Here is a 21,581-nt window from a genome sequence, read left to right as displayed (position 1 = left end):
TCTCTCAGCCTCCCCTCCCAGGAGAGGAGCTCCATCCCTGTAACCCTCTTGGTGTCTGCCAACTCTGGCCATGCTCCTTTAGGAAACAAATAATTGTGGGGAAGGTTACAAGGCTGGATGTACAGATATCTATGCAATGCCTTTACGTAGTGATTTACCAAAAAAATCCCGTGGGCACCGACGCCCTCACAGCAAAACACACGGATGGGGCAGAGCTCGGTTTCAATGTGGGTGAAAAGCTTGTGCCCGTGAGCATCTGGAGCAGAAAAGAGCAATAACCCAGCACCTCCCCAGCAATGGGCTCTGATTTGGAGGGGCAGGACTTGGGGGAAGCCAACGCAGAGCAGGTGCTTTGAAACTGTGTTAACAACGCCGTTAACAAGCGCTGCAGATTAGGCCAAACAACAGCTCATCAGCATTCAGCCCAAAGGCCACGGGCTGCACGGGAGAGAATAGAGAAACAACGACAAGGATGGGAGATGAAAAGAGAGCAGAGATGGGAAGTGGTTTTAATAATATTGTTTCCTAATTACAGCACGGCACAGAGAGCAGATGCCATCTGCTTTGACGTTTCCAGCTCAGCAAGGGATGTGCCAAAAGCACAGCGAGGGCGCTGCTCACACAGGGACACAGTGCAGCACCTGTGGCTGCAGCGTGGGGGGCTGAGTGTCCCAGCACCTGACCTGGGCTCAGGTGAGCTGTTGCTGCTGCCCAGCACCATGCTGGTGGGGTTTTTGAGGCTACAAAATGCAGTTTAAGGCATTTTAGTCAGAGGTGCACCAGTTTGCAGGGTGGCACCATCCTCAGAGAAACTGATATATAGGGTGGGGACAGCACCTGCATCACCTGGCGTGGAGAGACGTTTCTCCAGCAGCTCCATGCCCTGGGAATGGGAATAACCCTTCAGCTGCTGTACAGCCATCCTCCCAGCACAGTGCGGACCTGTTGCTGTCCTTGTTACTCCCTGAAACATTTACGATGCAGGTTGAGGATCATTATCCCACTGTGAGAAACCAAAATGAATTACTGCACAGCCTGGCAGCACAGCTGGGACTGTGGGGCAGATCCCTGAGCCCGCCCCTGGCACTCACCACTGCCCCACAGCAAACTGGGCAGGGCTGGGCACACGTGGGGCCAGCATGGACCTTCCCCACTATGCCAGGATGCTCCAGGCCCGTTCCTCTGAACGGTGCGTGTACGGGAAGGAGATTTTTTAACTCCTGAAAAACTTCCCTCCAGCCTGGCCTGGCATCTGCAAGCCCCCCACGGCTGTCAGAGCCGCACACAGAAGTGCACAGGATGAGGCACACTAATGCATGTTTTGGTCCCAGGCCAAAATAAACGCCGGCTATAATAACCCTCCCGGGAAAGCCAAACAGAGGAACCCTTTGTTAGGGACAGCTCGGCGTGTTACGCTTCATTTGGGCCAACAGCACTTCCAGCACGAGGCTCGGGGCACCGTCTGCTTGATGTGGGCAAGGTGGGCTGAGGGCAGAAACCAGGCAAAAAGGGAGATCTTGGGACAAGGAAATTTGGATGATGCCCCTTGAGTCAGCCTGGCCCATAAAGACTCCCAAAATCTGGCAACAAAAAATCTGGGAAGAAGAAGCCTGGCAGGTATGTTGGGCCCATTGTGGTCTCTGCTGGAGATAAGGGTTTGTAATGGGGCAGGGAACAGCTCTTCTGTGCCACTCACCTTTTGGGCAGGTGTTGTGAAAGGATCCAGCTTTGGGATCCGCTGTCTGTGGCTAATTCCTGTTTAGTTTCCTTCAAAAATAGAGTCAGAGGAGCAACAGGTATTGGATGAAACCCTATGGCTCTCTGCTAAGCCCAGCACAAGCTTTAGTCATTCACGGAAACTTCCTTATTGATGTGTTGATGAAATGGCACAGGGGAAGGTCTGCCCTGACCTGAAGGGGACAGGACAAAGTAGATCCCAGTACAGACTGGGATCCTCCCAGTGTGAAGTGGCAGCTGTAGCCCAAAGCACCTGCGGGCAGCAAGGAGTATGCTGATGTTTGGGTCGGTGTGAGGCACTCCTGCAAGGAGGAGGGGGTTGGACTTGCTGGATTCTTACTGATCCCTTCCAGCTGGAGATCACACACGATTCTGGGATGCTATGATGACCTGCACGCTCCTGCAGCAGCTGCAGCAAATCAGCAGGTGCCAGGTGGTAGCAGAGCCCTGAGCCGTGTCCTGCCCTGGCACAGGTGCTGGTGGTCAAGGGCAGCCCCAGAGGTCATCATCTGCTGATGGGAAGGGGTGGGAGCAGTTTCAAGGGGCAGGGAGGTAGCTGTGGCACGGGAAGGATTGCTCTCTTCTCTGAGGATCGTGCTGGGTGCAGGATGCTCTGGCTGTCCCAGGTGAGGTTGTGCACTAGGGGTGAAATGGGCTCTGTGTGTTGTAGGGGACGGTTGTGTTTGTGGGGTGCAGGGGCTGTTGGGGTGAAAGCCTGCTCTCCCTAGACAGGTAACACATCTCTGGTGGTACCACTGAGTGTGGGATGCTTAGGAGGTGACCGCTAGCATGGAACAACAGGCTGGTCCAGAGGGATTTGTTCTAGCAGCAGGTGGGCTGAGGCAGAGAGAGCCCTGAGTGCCCCAGGGCACTGCCTGGGTTGGGAGTGCTCTGCTGCCTCAAAGCCAAAAGAGTGTTTGGGGTGTTTAATCTCTGTGAAAAACCAGAAACAGACTTTGTGGAGCAGCTTCCCAACAGCTGCAGCTTTTGGACTTCTATGGAGCAGTCTCTGAGTTTTGCCTCTCCAAAGTGTGCTGAAGAAGGGGAGCTGGTCCTGGGGCCAGCCCAGATCCATGTGCACACCCCATGTGCTTCTCTGTGTGCTGTGTGTTGGACTCAGGTTACCCAGGAAAGCCTTATTGACTTCTAAATAAATACCAGGAAGGGGCACAAAGCACAGAAGGATTGGGGGTGATGGGCCTGCAGCTCCTGCAAAGTTAATATTGTTTCTCCCTGTATGGCTGAGGGTCCTGGTGTTATCAAAGTGGAAATCCAGGTATGTTTCAGTCCCGTGGGGAAAAGCAGTGAGCAGGTTATTTTTCCTTTGACAGATCACTTATGATCTACAGCCATCTGGCAAAGCAATTCTTAACTTTTTCCCCCTCTTATTTATGAGGGCTGAGGGAGTGGGAGTTATTTGCAGCTGGGATGCCAATTGCTGCTGGCAACTGCTCCTGATTTGGGGTCCTTCTTCTCCCCTCTGCAGCCCTGGGAGGGAGAAGAGGCTTCTGCAGCAGGCAGGGGGTTCTTGTGTGCTTCTCAGTGGTGTTTAGACTCCTAAATCATGGTGTTCAACACCGGAGTTGTGGCTCAAAAAGAATGTAATGCTTATGTTGGGTATGAGGAAAAGAAAAAGGAGGGGGGAGAGGGGTCACTGCTGTTCTGTAGTGGATGTGGTTGGCTCTGCTGGATGGGAGTGGTGCATAACGAGGGAAACTGTAGCTCCAGGATGTGACTGGTGCCCATGAGGATGGTGCTGGTGCCCCAAAACTGCGGTGTCCCAGCAGCTGATGTGAGCAGCAGAGCAGCTTTTGGCATCCCCGGGCGTGTTGGGCTCCCTGCTGGCTCTGGGGGAACGATGAGTTTTGGTTTCTTTGTGCTCGTAAAATGCTCTGCTAGCCTGGAAAGGAAGCATTAGGGATGTGCAAATAATTAATTACTAATTAGCTGGTAGATTGCTCGCAGGATGCAGCCGGGGACTGAGCAGTTCCAGCACAGAGCGCTGTAATCGGTGCGGGTCTGGGGGGTGGCTGTTGTGCCTGAAGGAGCAGGAGGTGCAGCAAGGGGAAATACCTGGGAGACAAAAAGAAGCATTTCGGGAGTGTAAAGGGAGAACAGATGGTGCTGGGGGGGGGAAATGGCAACAAGGTGCCCTTCAGGAGAAGGACAGCAGTCAGAAATGGGATCAAAGCCTCTGTCAGGGACGTTCTGACTCCTCTAGGGAAGGTCAGGGAGCATTGAGCAGAGAGCCCCGGGCTGCAGGGGCTCCTCAGGGAGGGGCAGAGCCCGTGGGGTATTGGAGGTGAATTGCCCCCAGCTGGGCTGAGTTAAGCTGGGGAGGGGTTTGGGGTTTTACCAGGTGTTTCGAGTGAGCTGCTGCCCAGAGCAGGAATTCCCGGCGTCAGTGTGAGGGGTGGTTTTGCTGTGAAGCTGGGGTGGAACTGCTGTGACATGCAGTGGTGCCAAGTGTGTTCCCTCATCCAGGAGTGGGGATTTAATGAAGGGCTCTGGCTCACAGAGGTGCAGCCCGGTGGATGGAGCACTCTCCTGCCCGGGTGAGGGATTTGCTGCAGGGTTGTGGGGCATTTGTTTCCCCTGTGGGAATGCCCATCCCTGTTTCACACCTCTGAGCCTGTGTCAGTGGTTTCTAGTGTCACTGGGGGTGGCTTTGCCTCCTTTGTCACCTTCACTGCTCTGTACCTGTGCCCCTGTGCTCATTGGTGTACAAAGCTCCCCTAGTTTGCTTTATTGATAAAAATCCTTGATGCCAAAAGAGCTGTCAGACAATAAGCTAAATCATCGCTAAATTGGTGGTGAAAATAAAAGCTTTAGGCATTCACAAACTTCCTTTTCCCCTTGGCTGTGCTGGCACTGATGGCTGAGGGGCTGAGCAAGCTTTTACCAGTGGTTATTTTGAACCCCCTGGCACCTGGCCTGGTTGTTGGTAAGGGAGAATGAGGAGTCCCAGACAGCAGTTGGCATGGCTCCAATTCGACAGCAATCCCTTTTCAGGTGGGATTTTGGCTCTGGTTAAACTGTGTCAGTCCCGAAAAATACCTACAAGTGAAACATGCCCAGCTACTGCTTTAGGTTGCTTGGCTCCCGAGGGATGTCCTCAGGGGCTGAAACAGCGATAATAGGTGCTGAGGTGATGCACAAAGGGTTAATGCCCTTGGGCTGAGGCTCACCTCGACCTGAGCCAGCAGCCAGACGGGAGCAGAGTGATGCAGCTTCTTTGGTGTCAACGTGGGAAAGCGATAAGGGGAGGCCTCTTCCAGCCCGGCTAATGATCTGCAGTAATGAGAACTTGGCCTCCATCTGCTCCCCGGCCGGGCTGAGCAGCTCCCGAGGCTGGGTGGTCCTGCCTCAGCAGGGACCGTGTGCCAGAGGCACTGAGCATCCTCCTGGCTCCATGTGGATGTGGTGAGGGGCAGAGCGGGGCTTTGGGAGTGCTGTAGGGGTGCTGATGGGTGAGCTGAGCCCTCTGCACGGAGGGTGGCACGTGTGGGGGCAGCTGCTGAGTGCCTCCTGCCGCCACTCCTGGGGCTGGCAGAGCCCCAGCAGCCACACCTGGGCTTGCTTGGTTTGTTTTGCCTTGTGGAATGCCAGTTTTCTGGGTTTTTCCAGCAAGACTCTGATTGCGTAGTGGGTGCCAATCTCGGGAAGGTCCTTGCAGGAATACGTCCCTCCAGTCCCTGCCTTCCTGTGGCACAGCATCAACCCAGCCCGGGGCTGGCGGTGGTGCCCAAAAGCTGCCACATCCCTGGCAGGGCATGCCACGAACCAATTAGTGTTGTTTGGCTGTTTTATTTGTTCCCAGTTCAGGCTGACAGCTCAGTGCCAGGGTGTAAAGAGCCCTGCTCTGGTGAAAGAGCGCCGAGCCTGAGTGGTGCCTGGGGCACACTGGAGCCCCCTAAATGAGCTCAGTGAGGCTTGGAGAGCAAAGCTCCAGCCTAAACATGTGCTGGTGTTTGGGTTTGTTGATTGGTGGTGGTGTTTGGGTGATGCTCACAAAAGATCTGCTTGTGTCCTGGTGGGATCTCAGGATCCCAGTTGGTTCTGGCACATCAGGAGCATCCCTTCAGGCCTCTCACCTCTCCTCCTGCATGGTCAGAGGGGACGGTGCCCAAATCTGGGCAGCAGGAAAGGCCCCGAGGGGATCAGACCAAAGTCCCCAGCTGTAGCAGGAGGAGATGCTTTTTAGGGAGGTCATTTTAAGGAAATCTCACGTGAAGTGACTTTCTCCCCCAGCAAACGGCCACTGGGTTTCCCTTACTTGTTCTGGTGGATGCTACACACATTTTACATGAGGCACGGGCAGGTTTTCTCTCTGCACTGGAGATGGCAGCAGAGCACTCCTGGCTCCTGTGAATCTCAGCGTTTAAATCTGCTTTTTCTCCCTTTGTGCCTTAGGCTGTTTGGAAGTTGCAGTATTAATGGCTTTTTAAAGTGCGTGGTGTGTTTGTGATGGGCTGGTGAAGATAGCGATTGGCTCTTATGTCTCAACCGTTCAGCAAATTGCTTTTTCATTGATTTTCTTGGGGTTGTTGTTTTTCTGAAATTCAAATTCTAAGGGCACATCTCGAAAGAGCTATTGAATCATCTGGCTTTTGCCTGCACAGGACATGCAGCTCCGTCCTCGGGCTCTGTCCTGAGCTGAAGTTCGATCAAAGCAGGTTTCTCTGCCTGGAGGCTGTGTTGTTTTGGGGAATGGTGCCTGCCCTTGTAGGGTTTGCTTGTCTAGGTGTCCTACACTAAACTGTGACCGTAAATCATAGAGCCCTGGAGTGGTTTGGGTTGGAAGGGACCTCAGAAGCCTCTGCCACAGGCAAGGACACCCTCCACTGCTCCAGGTTCTTCAGGGTCCTGTGCCACCTAGCTGGGAACACCTCCAGGAATGGAGTCAGATGAAATTTGTGATGCCTTTTGGTTTTAATCCAGTGTTTCTTGGTGGGAGCTCACAGCACACGCTTGAGTGAAAAATCTTGTGCATCCCGGTGGTCCCAGTGAAGGGCACGAGGGACGGGCTCAGGTGTGGGACGTGCAGGACTTCCCTGGAGGTTGCCCAGCAATTCCAGGTACACCCTCGTGTCATTGGGGCACCGGGGCTATTGTAGGTTTCTAGAGAGAGCTGGAGGTGAGGCTGAGCTCAGGAGAGCCCACACTCCAAGGTCCCAGTGTCTGAGATCCTCTGTGGAGATGTGTTTATCCCACTTCAGGCAGTGCTGTGAATTTAACTAACTTCCTAAATGACAGGGAGAGTCTGACAGCCACCAGTGTTACTGATCTCCCACCCTGGTGTGCTTTCACCACTGAGTCAAGGGAACAATATTTCTATTTAAAAACAAATTTTAATTTAAACCACGAGCTAGTTCAATAAAAGATGAAGTGTCTTTGTAATGGAAATGATAGAAGTGAAAACAAGTAATCTCTATTTATGGTACAGCTTTTGTTGTTGGTTTGAAAGGATCCAGTGTTCCGCAGGACTTATTTGTGGAGGGACAAGAATAACTTTCTGGTTCAGTTCTTGGCTAAAGCAGAGTTTGTTTTGATTTGTTTAAAGAAAACAAACAAACACAAACTTTCAAATGGTTTTTGGCTGGAGTTTTTACTGGAAATCCAATCCTCTTACGCATAGAAATTTTTTTCTTCTTCTTCTTTTTAATGCTTCTATGAAAACCAGCATTGAGAGGAAGGATGTTGTCCTGAGCTGCAGGGATGGACAGCTCGGCGCAGCTGGTGCTCTGGAGAGGTCTGAGAAGGTACCTCGGGGAAACGCGCTGATGTTCCCAGGTGTGACGGGGAGATTTGAGCTGCGGGTGAATATTGAAAACTGCTGGCTTGAGCTGCACCACGAGAGGGCAACCGGAGGCCACAAATCCTCTGCTCCGTCCTGGGAGAGGATGTGAGATGTGGGAAAAGGTCCCGGTGCAGGGGCAGCTGTGGCAGCGAGGTCGGAGCTGCTCCGCCGGTTGCAGGTGGTTTCCTCAACGGGGAGCGCTTTGGTGGCGTTTGTTAAATGCTGTTGTTAAATTTGTTAAGTGTCGTGCGTCCACAGAAGGGAGATGGAGCTGGGGAAGGGTCTGGAGCACAGATTTGCAGAGAAGAGGCTGAGGGAGATGGGTTTGTAGCTGGGAGAGAGGGAGGCTGAGTAGGGAACTTCTAACTCCAATCTCCTTTCAGGCGGTTGAGTTGAGGAGGTTGGGACCGGTCCCTTCTCCCAAATAACAAACAATTGGACAAAATTAAATGTTCTGAGGTTATGCTGGGGAAGTTTAGATTGGGATATCGGGGGAAATCGTTTCACTGACAGGGTGGTCAGGCATGGAACCCAGGGAAGGGGTGGAATTGCCATCTTTGGGAGTATTCCAGAAGCTTGGCACTTAGGGACTTGATTTTACTGGTGGATGTGGTGCTGCTGGGCTGACAGATGGAACTGATGAACTGAAGGTCTGTGCCAACCGAAATGGAAATGTATGAAATTCCTGCTGGGTGCTTCTCTGTTTTGTGGCTCAAGGCAGAGGTTGCTGCTCTCAGCACAGGTCAGAGCTGTGGGACTCTGCCCTGTTAATTGTCTGCAGCCCAGCTTGCCCAAATCCCATCCCAGTAGTGGAAAACGCAGGGTTTTGGTCAAAGCCCTCCCTGGGAAGGGTGGTAAAACACTGAAGTGAGGTTGGAGGCATGGCTGGAGCATCCCAAGCTGCTTGATGCCACACCTTGCTGTCCTGGTGGCATCTGCTGCTCCCTGGCACCCTCGTCCTCCTGCACTTGGAGGCCAGGGGATGCAACAGGGATGCAGCAGGATGCTGAGCTGGAACTGAGCAGGGAAAGAAATCATTCCCAGCTCATCAGGGGGAATGGGAAATGGAAGTGAGCCCGTGGAACCAGACAATGGTTTTAAACTCTCATGACATCACTCTGGAAATGGGTGGAGTAGGCTGAAAAATGCCTCAAAACTGGTTTGAAACTGTTGGATTTTCAGAGGTTGAGGAGTTAGAGGAGAGTGTGGAGGGATGAACAATCCCTGTACAACAGCCACCATCCTGCTGGGAGGGGGATTCCCTACTGGGAGGTGATTGCTGCCCAGCAGCTCCTGCTCACGCCAGGGCTGCCGTGCTCAGTGTTCATGAGCAGAACAAGGACTTGTCTAAACAGTAGCAGGAGCTCAGTTAAAGCAGAGACACTCTCAGTTTAAAAGTACGTAATGGCAGGAAAAACAACCCACGATGAGTTAAAGAACTGACTCAGGCCAGCAAAGGCCAGTCCTGAAATAGACCTCGAATGGGGTTGGTTGAAAATGCTTCCATCACAACAGTTTCCTGATGGAGAATTTGGCATTTCTGCTCAAAGAAATCTTTCAAGAAAAGCATCTGCTTCTGTGGAAAAATTCATCTTGTTGGGTTGGAAAAATGGAGCATGTGAAAACTGAAATCCTTCCGTGCAGCAGCGTGTTGTGCCAGTTTTCAGGCAGGCTCCACCTCTGTGTTGAGCTTCATTTCTCATTCCTGTGGTGCCCACTCATCTTCACAGGAGGAAACCCCCCAGATTATTACATCTGCCCCTTCCCATCTGCCTGCTTTTTTTAGCAATGACGAAAGCCTCCCCCTCTCTGTGGAGGACTGGAAGGTCAGCTTTTGGAGCGGTGTGTGGCTGCTCCCCTGGGACACCAAACTTTCTCTGCTGCCTCCACTCCTGGTCCATTCCTACACAGACTTCTGGGAAACTCATCTCCATCCCACAGTGATGTTTCTTATGTCCTGGGAGGTGGCTGTGACTGGACAGCCAGGAAAGACAACTCATTCTACTGGGCTTATTTGTGACTTTGCCAAAATGTTTTGCAGCCAGGGGTTTATTTTCTAGGTGTTTCTGTATCTCCTTGTTGTCTTCTTGCTCATTTCTGTGCCTGTCCTAAATTCTGATGGAAATCTAATGTAGGAGATGGGCAAATTGTCTGGTCAGGTCTATCCAACAGGGTCAGGGTTAGTCCCAGGCCCTGTTTGTTCAGTCAGGATTTGTCACCCTGTAGAGCATTGTTGGACTTTATTCTGCCTTCCTCCAGCAGTGAGAACTTGCCCTTCAAAAAACAGAGTGGAATAACCCAGGTTTGAAACAGGAATCTGACACAGAAATGCTTCTACCCATTTTTTAAACATTGCCCTCCACACTTTAAGGCTGGAAAAACTACAGGACGCTTGCAAAGAGCAGATACTTATATTCACACTTAGGTGCCCAGACTTTGAACATGGGGAGGGAACATGTCTTAAATATTGTGTTTTCCCAAGACCACATCAGCTGCAGGCAGAGGCAGCTGAGGGAGAGCCTCAGGTTGGTGTCCATCACCTGGATAGCTGTGGTGAGAGAACTGCCAGAAGTCCTTGCAGCTCCATGGGTGCAAAAATCTTCTCAGAAAGGGTTTTTTGTGCATGGATGTGGTTCTTCAAGGCCAGGACATTGTCATGAGATGGGCTCAGTGTTGATATGAGTGAGGGGCTGAGCTGAAATCCTGCTTGGACCCTGCCATGAATGTGTTTTCCTCAAGTGAACTTTATGAAAGGACTTCTCAGTCCATTTAAGAAAACAAAAAAGTGTTAGGAGCAGAGGCTTGGCCAAAGCTTGGGGTCCTGGTGTGGAGACTGGAGGGAACAGAAAAGCCTCAGTGGAGAACATTTTCTAAAAAAACAACCCAGGTACAGGCCAGGCTTGTGTTTCTGTGCTAGCATGGGCTCTATTTACCAACCTTCCTGTGCCCCAAGAGAAGCAGGAAGGCATTTAAAGAGAAAATAGGAAAGAGCCCTCTGTCCTGAGAGCTGGAGTGTTTTCTGGAGTGCTGGGCTGTACAGGGCTGAGAGAGCCCGGGCTGCAGGCTGACAGATGTGTTGTTTAACACAAGGCTGGTGTTGGTGGCTGCTGTCAGAGCCAGCCCTGGCCCTGGGGCAGCAGCAGAAGGATGGAGAGCCCTGAGTGCAGCTCCTGGAGTCCCCACGGGCTGCTGTGTCCCTGTGCAGGAGACAGGGTTCTCCTCTCCTCCCCACAGCGTGACCCCAGGTCTGTATTGGGACAAAGCCATTCAATCAGTTGCATTTATGTGCCAAATCTCCCTGCAGCTCTTGGGAGTAGGTGTGCTCTGGCTAAAAGCAGCCTGTTCCAGTTCCAGGCATCCTCTAACACTGGGGAAATATTGATTCTTCCTGCATCGCCAGGACTTCTGAGAAACGAAGCAGACACAGGTACTGGCTTAACAATCTGGTAATATCCCAGAGGATTTTATCCACATCTGCTTCCTGCAGCCTCAGAGCACAGATTCCCTCATCCCACACCCCGGGAAGGCAGCCCTGAGGTCAGGCTCTGTCCTGCTGGGGGCCGTGCTCCCCTTGGCAGCCTGCAGCTCACAAAGGGCTGATGAGAAAGGGATTCAGTCCCAGTGTATTGGCATTCGTGTGTGGCAGCTGTGTTAAAAGTGCTCACTGTCAGCCCAGCCATCACTTATGATTGGCTTCTATTTTTCCATGTGCCTCCTGGCAACAGCAGCTCTTCCCAGGCTCTTGCTGGGTCTGGGAAGGCTGCTCTGTGCAGGAGAGGTGTGTGAAAATGGTCAGGACTGGCTCAGGAAGGGAAATGTGGCCCCTTCCTGCCTGTCTCTGCTTGCCTGAGCATCCCACCAGAAGCAGTTCCCTCTGCAGATTTGCTGTCGAGCCCTGGCAAAGGCCATCTGTGATGGCTGTGGGTACACTGGAGGAAGTGCATCATCTTTGGGATGTGCAAATCCCTTGGTTTTGGTGCAACAACCCCGTTACTGTGCAGTGGCTTGCTTGTTTGGGTGGAGAGAGGCCGGCTTTGTCGTGGTGCTGCACGGGCACGCTCAGCAGAGGAGCACCAGAGTGCTCAATATCGTGTGTCACCCTGGAATTAGATCCTTTGGTTCCGGTCTGGTGCATCCCAGCTACACAAAAAGCAGAGAAGTGACTGGAGAATACGTGAGCTCGGAGCACATTTGTCATGATGGTACTGTACAACGCAGACAGGGCTTGGAAGAACCTCTTGCAGCTGCAGCTCTGAACGCTGAAAGCACACGTTCTGTTTTCATGGAATATCCTGAGTGGGAAGGGACCCACAGGGATTGCCCAGCCCCTGTCCCTGCCCAGAGCCCCACCCTGGGCATCCCTGGCAGCGCTGTCCAAAGGCTCTTGGAGCTCTGGCAGCCTCGGGGCCGTGCCCATTCCATGGGGAGCCTGGGCAGTGCCCAGCACCCTCTGGGGGAAGAACCTTTCCTTGAGATCCAGCCTAAACCTTTCCTGACACAGCTCCAGCTGTTCCCCGGGTCCTGTCCCTGCCTCAGGCAGATCAGTGTCTGCCCCTTGTGATGATGTGCCCCTCGCCTTTGGGATGCAATAAGATACAAATTTCTGAGTGGCTGCAAAGAACCTTTTTGGTTTTTTCTTACCCCAATACTGGAGCACCTGAACCTGTAAGCGCTCAAAAGTCAGACCGAGATCTCCCTGAAATAATCCCCATAAGCTTTTGAGATGTCACAACAGTCTCATCAATGTATCCCAGATATTACCAGTTCCATCTGATTGAATTTTTATGTTTGCAAATAGAATAATCTAATGACCTAATTTCTGAAGGAGGCCTGTTATTTATTAACCATGATGTAAATTCTACCAGCATTAGAATAAAGAACATTGGGCTTTTGAATATCTGCTATTTTTAAAGATCTAAATCTCTGGGGCAATTAATCATTTTCCTGACATATTGAATTCAGTCATGTGTTATAGCAACAAAACTTGCAGTTTATGATGCAACATTAACTTGTCAGCACGAGGGACAATTCATGACTGTCTATGGGTAGCAAGTGGCAGGCAAATTTGGACAACTATCCTATAGCTTTTGCAAGCATCAGCAAATTTTGTTGGCAAAGCCAACGTAGGCAGCGCATAATATACGCTTTTGCTTGTATATATTAAAAAAAAAAAAACCCAAAGAATATAATCCCCTGCCAGGAGTTTCCACTTATTTTCCATAACGAGAGCTGGAGGGTCTGTAAAAGCTGGTCTCATAAAAAGAAATTGCAAAGGATGAATTTTTCCTTTACGAGGGAGATGGAAGAAATGGGGGTTTGTTTGGATGCACGAGTCTCCCTGACACGCTGTGCTGCTGCAGGGGGAGGTCCCAGGTGGGGACAGGGACGCTGTGGGTGACACGGACACGCTGAGCTGGGGAGCACAAAGAGCCACAGGGCAAAGTGTGGCTTTCAGGAGCAGCAGTGGCCTTGGCACAGCAGCAGCCTGGCTGTTTGGGGGGGATTTCCTGTGGGATATCAGAGAGGAAAGCGTTGGAAAACTCCCAGGGAGGAGAGGGGTGCGCTTCGCTGCTGTCTGTGCTGGGGATCTGAAGGGTCCTTGAGAGTGCAGGGAAAAGTGGCTTTGCCTTGGGTGCTGAAGAGGGAATCAAAGGATAAAATAAACGAGAGAATTGTTGGGAAGAAGCAAACAGATTTAAAACAAAATCATCCCGGTGCTGTTCCAGGCAGATACGAGCCGAGGCAAAACCTCAGCCAAGGCCAGAGCAGAGGCAGACGCAGCCATGGGAGGATGAGCCAACATGGGGACCTGAGCAGGGGTTTGGCAGGGTGGGGATGAGGATTTCAGCAGGGTGGGGAATGCAGGAGGCCGCGTTCAAACCCCACACAGTCACTGCCCCAGGGTCGGGTCTGGCAGCACAGCCGAAGCTGTTGGTGCTGGCAGGAGCATGGGAACCTCTGGGGAGGCTTTACAGAGTGTGGGGAGAGAGGTGAACAGTTTTAACCGGAGCTAGGCTGGGCAGAAGACTGTGTTCAGAGAATATAGATGAGAAATCAGCAGCAGGTGAAGAAACCTGAAGTTGCTGGATGTGAGATAAGATGGTCAGGATAAAATGCTGATGGAGGTGATTATGGGCTGCCATTCCCCTCATGGTGGGTTTGGACTCAGGCTCAATGCAGGGGTGGGCTGATGAACTGGGAGAAGCGTGGCTCTAGTGCTGGCTGTCCCCCAGGCACAGGGGCCAGGCTGGGATCGCTCGGTGTCCATCAGCAGGGATTGGCACACGGCGTGGCACCAGCCCGCTGTGCCTCTCGGAGGTTTCCAAAACACAGCTGGAAGAGAGAGCACAGGTGCAGGGATGGGAGGCTGCGGGATGCAGACGCACACAGGTCCCCAGGTACCTTTGTGGCCCAGGAGGAGGCTGCTCCCTGCACGAGTGGCCGTGGTTTGAGCAGGTTTTGTGGGTCTGGGCATGGCGTGTCCTGGCTGCTCCTCCCTGACCACACACCACAGCCTTGTTCCAGCTGAGGGATGCTGGCCTCCTAGCTGGGAGACTTCACCAATTTAGGCTTAAGCTGGATAAAAGAGGCTTCTATGGCAGCAAGTTGTGATGGAAAGCATAAGTTGCATTCCATTTGGGGACGGGAACATATGGCCTCCAGCATCTTCACAAGCCTCCCAGAACACAGTGGGTTTTGTCGTGTTTCTCTCAGATCAGTTGATTGCTGTAATGTGGGACAGACTAATTTATAAGGGACATAAGTGCAAATTATCGTGATGAAAGGAAACAGAGGGAGTGCAAAAAGACATCAGCTGAGCTGGGAGCTGCTCGGTGCCCTGAGAATCAAAGAGGAAGGACAAAGTGAAAAAGGCAGAAACTAGATCAAACAAACAGGCATACCTTCAAAAAAAAAAAAATGGAGAAGGAAGAATTATTGTGAGTGAGACTCATCAGGCAGCCATCCTCTGCCCAGCTGCATGGTAAAAGAGGCCAGAACAGTCCATGTTTTTAGAACATCCATCCAAACCTGTATGATTGCAGTTTGATGTTCCAGTTACTGCTCTGCAGGCATTGGTGGTGTGGGCTCACGCTGGAGGTGCTTGGATAATTGGACAGGATGAAATTCACCCTGAAGTACCCAGAGCAGTGCCAAAGAGGGCTCTGAGCACCAGTTTGGCTTTGACTCCCTTCAAAGACTCCCAGGGATGAGTGATGTTACTCAGAACTGAGAGCAAACTCTGCTCTAAGTGCAGGGGGGAAGAAATCAGGAGCTGCAGAGCAGAGTAGCTCCTCTCTGGCTTCTCTGGAGTAAGGGAATGGCTGCTGGCTGCCACAGGGGTGACAAGGCTGTGTCAGAAATTAAACCCGTTAAATCAAGCAAGTCTGTTTCGGTGATACGGCAGGAGGGGGCGTGGATGGGGAGGAGCAGGAGATGATGATGATGTAGGTGAGGTTTTTGACATTTTTAGCACTTGATGTCCTTGTAATCAATCAAGTATGATGCAGATTGTGGTAATGTGCGTGGCAGTAGTTCATTTTTCCAAATTACTCATTGCTCTCAGAATATTGCCAAACTGGAGGTAAGGAGAAGTTTCCAGGCTCCAAGGAGGTCAAGAGCAGTGCAGTGGTGCTTTGTCTGGATTTTAGGACCACTTTATACACACATTAAAGAACTGTACGATCAAATTCACACTGAAGGGAGTGAGAGAGCACCAAAATGCCTGATTCTGTTTCTGCTCCTGGTTTGTAGCCAGAATGCAACTTTTTGGATTTCTCCACGCAGCAGTTGATGCTTTTGTCTCAGAGCTTCCTCATCTCCTGTCCCTGTCGTAGCAGGTGGCTGCTTCTGCAGCACACAGCTGGCTCTTGTGGATGGGATCACGAGGGCTTTGGGTTGTTCTAGCTCTTCCCCTGGCTGCCAGTCTTTTGACAGGAGCCTGCTAGAGTAGGAGTAGCCCAGTCTCAGGGAGCTGGCACTGGCTTAGTAACAGCCAATTATTTCACAGTGACCTTCTCGTGGCAAACAAAGTGCCAAATCCACAGCAGACGCAGAGAAAGTGCTTTCAAGTGACAATTGCTTCAAGTTCAAGGTGCTCCTTTGCCCATGAGTGCTTTCCTGGTGGATGTCTTTCTTCGAACCTGCCTTTTTAATTTTTGTCTCTGATGGATGGTGTTAGAGCATTCCTTGGCTGTATCATCTGGATCCCACAAAATCCCTTGATCCCCCCTGTCTAGTTCCAGACTTGTTTATGGAACAGAGTCTGTGTAGGTATTTGTGTCTGAATTAGAAATGGAGGAGCAAAAATGCATCACAGTGTCAGGCTGGCTTTTCAGCAGTACTTGGCATAGGTCAAAGAAGTCACGTCCCCACGATTGCTCTGGGTGTTCCAGCCTGGATCGCTCTGGAGGTAGAATGGGCTGAGCTGGGTAGCCTTAAATATGAAAATCCAGATCTCAGCTGTGGTGTTTTGGCCAGTTACCCAGGGAGCCTTGGCTGTGGGAGATGACAGCACAGCCATTCCTTCAGTCTGTTGGCTTCTGTTGCCTGACGAGGCAGCAGCGAAAGCTTCCTCTTCTCTTGCACCCTTTCCTCTCTGTCCGTGTGAGGCGGGTGGGGAGATGCAGTGCTCACATGGGTGGTGATCAGGGCTGTTTCCCTTTTATTTAACTCAGACTTTTCAGCCTCCCTGTGCCTGAGGAGCAGCATGTGGCCCTGCACAGCCTGTGCCTCGTGGAGATGACGTGCCTGGGAACCGGCGCGTCTCTGCCCTGGGCTGTTGACACAGCGCTGCTGATGGATCCTGCTGATGGATCCCAGGCTTTTCTATCCCGACTGGGCTGCAGCTCCATGTTATGTTCACACCTGCCACTACAATTACTGGGAGACAAACTGATGTGGGCAGAGGGAAAACCTCCTGTGACGTGGTGACAGCACATCCCAAAGCTGTGCTGCTGCTTCAGTGTGCTGTGATGGTCTCTGGAATGTCAGAGGTGCTGGTGTTGGGGTGTCTTAGGAGAGCTCCTGATGCAGCAGGAAGCTCTGAAATGCTCTCCTGAGAGCAGAGATGCCAAGTTTATTCCTTTTCTGATCAGAACTCCCCACTCTTGTGGTTCTGCTTTAATTATCCTGAATCTTGATGCCACGTGTTGGTTTCTGAGTTTGCACTGCTCCAGAGAAGAGCCCAGCACTTCCCTATAGGTGCTCACCTCATTCAGGTACATCAGTCTCCAACAGTTCACTCTCAGGCACTAAAGTGCCTCCAAGGCCAAAGTTAAACTTTTTTGGATGCCAAAAGGGTCCATGGACACTTTCCTGCTGAGCAGATCTCAGAGCAGAGATGATCCTCCTGGTTTAAAAGAATGCTGTGACTATTTGGACAGAGAAGTTCCTGCCCACCCTTCTGTGCTAGTGATGCTTTCATGCAGTTCAGTCCAGCCCAGCTTGGTGGATTTTGTGTTTTTGGGTCAGAAACAGAAAAAGCCCCAGATCCACCACCAAAGGCCCCACATTTCTTCTGCACAAACCTTCTTTTCTTCCCAAACTGAAAGAGCTGCCTGAGCAGTGCTGCTGTGGGGGTGCCCTGGCTGTGGGCAGGAGCTGGGTGATATTTTGAGCAGGGGCAGTGGAGCTGGGTTTGCTGGGAGCTGTGTCCACCCTGTGGGACCTGGGCAGGACCTTGCCATGTTACACAGCAGCTTTGTGGCCGAGCAAAAATAAAGGGGTGACTTATCCCACTGCCAAGGACCGCCAGTGGGAGGTCAGTGTTTGATATTTCCACACCCAAAAAAGCAGCCCCAAGCTAGAATTACAGTACAAAATACCCATTCAGACCTCTCCAGCCTTCTGTTTTCATTGACTTCCATCCCCTGCTTGTACACACAGAGCCCCTTCCTTTCCAAAAGAAAACAGTATTGCTGATAAGGGACACTTATCTCGGCGAGTCATTACAAAACAAGCGAGCTTTTGTGTTTGCATCTGATTCCTGCGGCAATGTTAACAAACTCATAGTGTGGAAGCTTTATTTCCACTCTGAAGATGGCCTCTCACTGTCTCATAAATACTTCCCACAGATGTTTGTTCCTAAAAAATAGGGGGGGAAAAAAAAAAAAAAACAAAAAAACAAAACCAAAACAACCAACCCAGCCTCAAACTTCTTAAGGTTTCAACCTTTCATTTGTTCTGTAAAGGATTTTTAGACAGCAGTCCCTGGCCATGCTGCACATGGATATTTACCCTTCCCACACTCCTTGCTGAGATATCGCTGGCCTTTGTTCCTTTCAAAGACCCAGCCAGTGCTAGAGTTTTCTCTCCCCTCACAGTGGGTTCCCGTTGAAGCTGAACTCTCATCCTCAGCTGCAGTAGTTCAAATTTGAAGTGTTTTTTCCAGTTGGAAATGTTGGGTTAGGGCACAGGCGGGAGTGGGGGTACTGTGACACAGGGGCTCCTCCTGATGGAATCTCTGCCCCAGGAAGGATTCCGATTTTGATGAGGTGTTCAGCTCCTTCCAAGGTAATCCCTAAGACAGAGAATTTTATGGAAGAAAAGCTTTTCAGGGAAATCTCCAAATTATTTCGCAGTAATCCTGTGGTTTTCCAATCTCAGAGGGTCAAACTGGCTTCCAGGTGCCAAGAAAACCCCTTCCCAGCCCACCATGAAAAAAGTGTCACTGAGAACCAGGAGCATGTGAGGGATGGGATTGGCTTTGCTGTGGATTTCTGGTGAGATAGCTGTGGTGCCCTGGGGCACAGAGCAAGGTGTGCTCCAGCTGAAGGGCAGCTTGGCTGGAGCACTGGGGTACGAGAGAGCTCCCCCAGCCTGGAGCTGAAACAGCCACCCCACATCTCCCTCCTGCAGCCAAAACCTGATGCAATTCTGATTTGGATTATTTGTGCTAAACAAACTGGGGTGGGCTGTAAGTATCCCTGACAAATAATTTAAAAAGAGCTGCTTGGAAAACATTCTCCTTCCAATAGGATTTTTTTTTTTTTTTTTTTTTAAAGGGAAACTCAATCCAGAAAATTTCCATTCTTCTGTGACACTTTGTGCTCTCGCTGTTCTCCAACAGATCTCCTTGTCTGTTCCCCAAGGCACTTCCCTGAGTTTGTGTCATGGGAGCCCCCAGCAGTGGTGTTGGGGGGTGTTTTGTGCTGGGAATGCAGCCTGGGGAGGAGCAGAGGGATTTTGAATAATTGGTTCAACTTCCTGTGAGATATTTTGTGTTTTCTTGAGAATTTTCTGGTGTTCCTTTGGAAGGGAACCCTTGATCAGAAATCTAAATTCCAACTGAAGAAGTTCAAATGGGTTTTCTTTCCTATTTTGTTTTCCTTTGCTTGCAGCATTTTAACTTAAACAGCCCAGTTTAAATCATGCTTCTTGCTTTAACAAGGACAACAAGTCCTACCGAGATACCCAAATCATCTCCCCCTTTCGGTCCTATTTGAAGCTCAGGTCTGTGCTCCTTTTTCTGATACCTGGCCAGCAATGAGCCTTGCTCTCTGCTCGAGAGTCCAAACATCTGGGCAGTTTGTGCCAAAGGAGGATCTCCAAAGCCATCAGTCAAAGCCTGGCCAGAGGAAATGACACCACGAGGTCATTTCGAGGTGTGGGAGGTTTGGTGCTCAGTTGAGGGCCCCCTCCTTGAGTTCCGCTGGCTCTAACGCTGCCCCCGAGGAGGTGTGGAATTGCTGTGTGTCCTAGGTGTGTGCACACTTGGCTGTCAGCCCCACAGACCCCTTCACACCGAGGGGGTGTGAGGCTCGGAAGCGTTTCCCAGTCCCTCTCGTACCCTCTGCCTCGCCTGAGATCTATTTACAAGCGTGAATAATTTTAAACACTTAAGGAGTCTTCAGAGGGATTACTTGCATGCCGTGGCATGTAGGCTGCAGCTTTTCAAGAAGAGTTACGTATCTTCTGGCCTTGAGTGGGAAAATGGAGATTGAAAATGGAGTGGAGGAGAGAAGTGTGGCTGTCCCAGGTTCCTGCTCTGCTCTCTGCCCATCTTCACCCATCTTTGCCCTTTGCTGCCTGAAACTCATCCTGCTGCTGCTCCAGCTTTGATGATGCACCTGGAAGAAGCTGACTTTTAAAACCAGAAATGCTACGAGGTGTTGGATCCCTCTGGCAGCATTTTGCTCCTACCTCTGCATCCCTTTTTCAGCTGGGGGTCCTGCACCCTCTGACTAGAGCAGGATTTGTTTTGGGGGGCGCAGTTTCTGGAGGGAATGGTTGGATCTTGATGGATAAAGCAGAATAATTGGGGGGGGGGGGGGAGGTGGTGTTTGTGGTTTGTTTGGGTTTTTGTGGTGGTTTTTTTTTTTTTAAAGCCACAACCAAAAAAAAAAAAAAAAAAAAAAAAAAAAAATCTGTGCTACTTTTGAAACATCTCCTTTACTAATTTTGACTAGCTTGGCAGAAGCAGCTTTAACACCCTTGTACACACTGTACTGCATGAGCTGTAATGACTCTTTACTGTCATATAATCTAATAGCAAAAATGGGCCAAACTGTGCCAAAGGCACGGAGCCAGGGCACAGGAGCCCAGAGCCCTAATCTCCCCAGCTTTATGTCCTCCCCTTTTGCATCTACTTTTTTCATCTCCAATGAATAGGAGGCTTCATCTTTTTAAACTCCAGCAGGACAAGGCACATGTGGCCTGACTCTACCACAAACTCCTCAGTAACACTCTCACTGTTTGGGGGAAGCAAATATGCGAATTTCAAAAGTCTTTCTGTGTGGAGAATCTGTTTGGATTTGTGCAGGAAGTGGGGAGCAGGCATATAGGTAGCAATATTAATGAAGTTTTTTATAAAGGCTTCATTCAAGGCTTTCAAAGAAAATATAACTCTTATGGGACCCATAGTTTATTTGCCAAGTCCCAGAATCTGGTTGGAATTTAAAATATATATTTAAAGGTTTCTGAGAAGTCGAGGATTAGAAAGAACAGGACAGGAAGGACACTTGGGAAATTACTGCTTGAAGAGGAGATTGGTCCTTGGGGTCTGAGCTCTGCAGTGGGGTGCACGAGACACCAGAGGACCAATCCTCCTCTTGGCCCTACAGGAGTAGGAAAAGGGGGTGACAGGGACAAACCAAACACTGCCCTAAACTCTTGTGCTGTGATAAAGTAGTGAAACACATCCAAAAAATTCTCCATCTGTTGATGGGCTCACATCTTCTTGCAAGACCTTGAATTCAACCCCTTTCCCTTCTTCTCCCTCGTGGGAGATGGCTGTGCTGGCTCATTTGCTGCCTTAAAAATGCTGTTTAATAGTCTGGGTTTGTGTCCTTCACTTCCTTGAGCATCCCAAGGTTGCTTGTTGTGGCGTTGGGAGAAAGGAGCTTGTACCAGCCAGGTAAACTGGCTGTAGAGAGCACACCTGGGGTGTCAAGGCAGCCAGAGACAGCAGCTTGGCATTTGTAACAGCCTTTTTCGCCCCTGAAGTCCCTGATGTGTGCAAACCCTTACTCTGAGCAGAGGAGAATCAATCTGAGAAAGCTTTTGCTTATTTTAGGGAGGAAATGGTTCCCCCAGGGGAGCACAGAGGTGCCCAGTCTCCTTGCCCAGGGTTTAGTGACGTGTTTTGTGATCCAGGAGGATCACAGCTCAAGGGGTTTGTTCCTTCCCAGTTTGTTTTTTTGTTGTTGTTTTTTTTGTTTTGGTTTGGTTTTTTGTGGGTTTTTTGTTTGTTTTTGTTTTGTTTTTTTGGTGTGGGGTTTTTTTGTTTGTTTGTTTGTTTTTGGTGGGGACGGTAATCTGCTTCCTAATCTGCACCAGACACCCATCCCTGGTGCCCCAGCAGAGCTGAGGTTCACTTTCCTCAGGTGCCAGACAGGTGTAACACTCCTCTCTCCTTTGCATCGTGTACCTGTGGCTTTCTTGGACTCTCTGCAAGGGTTTGGGGTTTGTCTGTGCGCTCACATTACGTGAAAAGAGATTTATTCTTTCACTCTTCAGGGACAGATCTTGTTAGGTTGGAAAAGTAGAAAACTAGTGCAGGCTTGTGGAAAAGAAAAACAAACAACAAAAAAACTTGTCGACTTGT

General features: G+C 50.6%; 1 protein-coding gene across 3 annotated transcripts in view; it reads left to right on the top strand.

Moving 5' to 3' along the window:
* The first annotated feature begins 2,284 nt into the window (after positions 1–2,284).
* COL27A1 (collagen type XXVII alpha 1 chain) overlaps positions 2,285–21,581 on the top strand; it is a 184,924-nt gene continuing 165,627 nt past the window's right edge. Inside the window, exons 1-2 of one of the 3 annotated variants that reach the window (XM_040083099.1) lie at positions 2,285–2,363; positions 7,421–7,530. The gene's annotated coding sequence lies outside the window, so the exon portion shown is untranslated. The remainder of the gene's footprint in view (positions 2,364–7,420; positions 7,531–21,581) is intronic. The other 2 variants (XM_040083097.2, XM_058423083.1) reach the window with 2 other exon arrangements.

The sequence above is a fragment of the Hirundo rustica genome, chromosome 20 (assembly GCF_015227805.2).
Source record: "Hirundo rustica isolate bHirRus1 chromosome 20, bHirRus1.pri.v3, whole genome shotgun sequence".
NCBI lineage: Eukaryota > Metazoa > Chordata > Aves > Passeriformes > Hirundinidae > Hirundo > Hirundo rustica.
The sequence above is the reverse complement of the archived record's forward strand: the minus strand, read 5'-3'. Positions and strand labels throughout refer to the sequence as shown.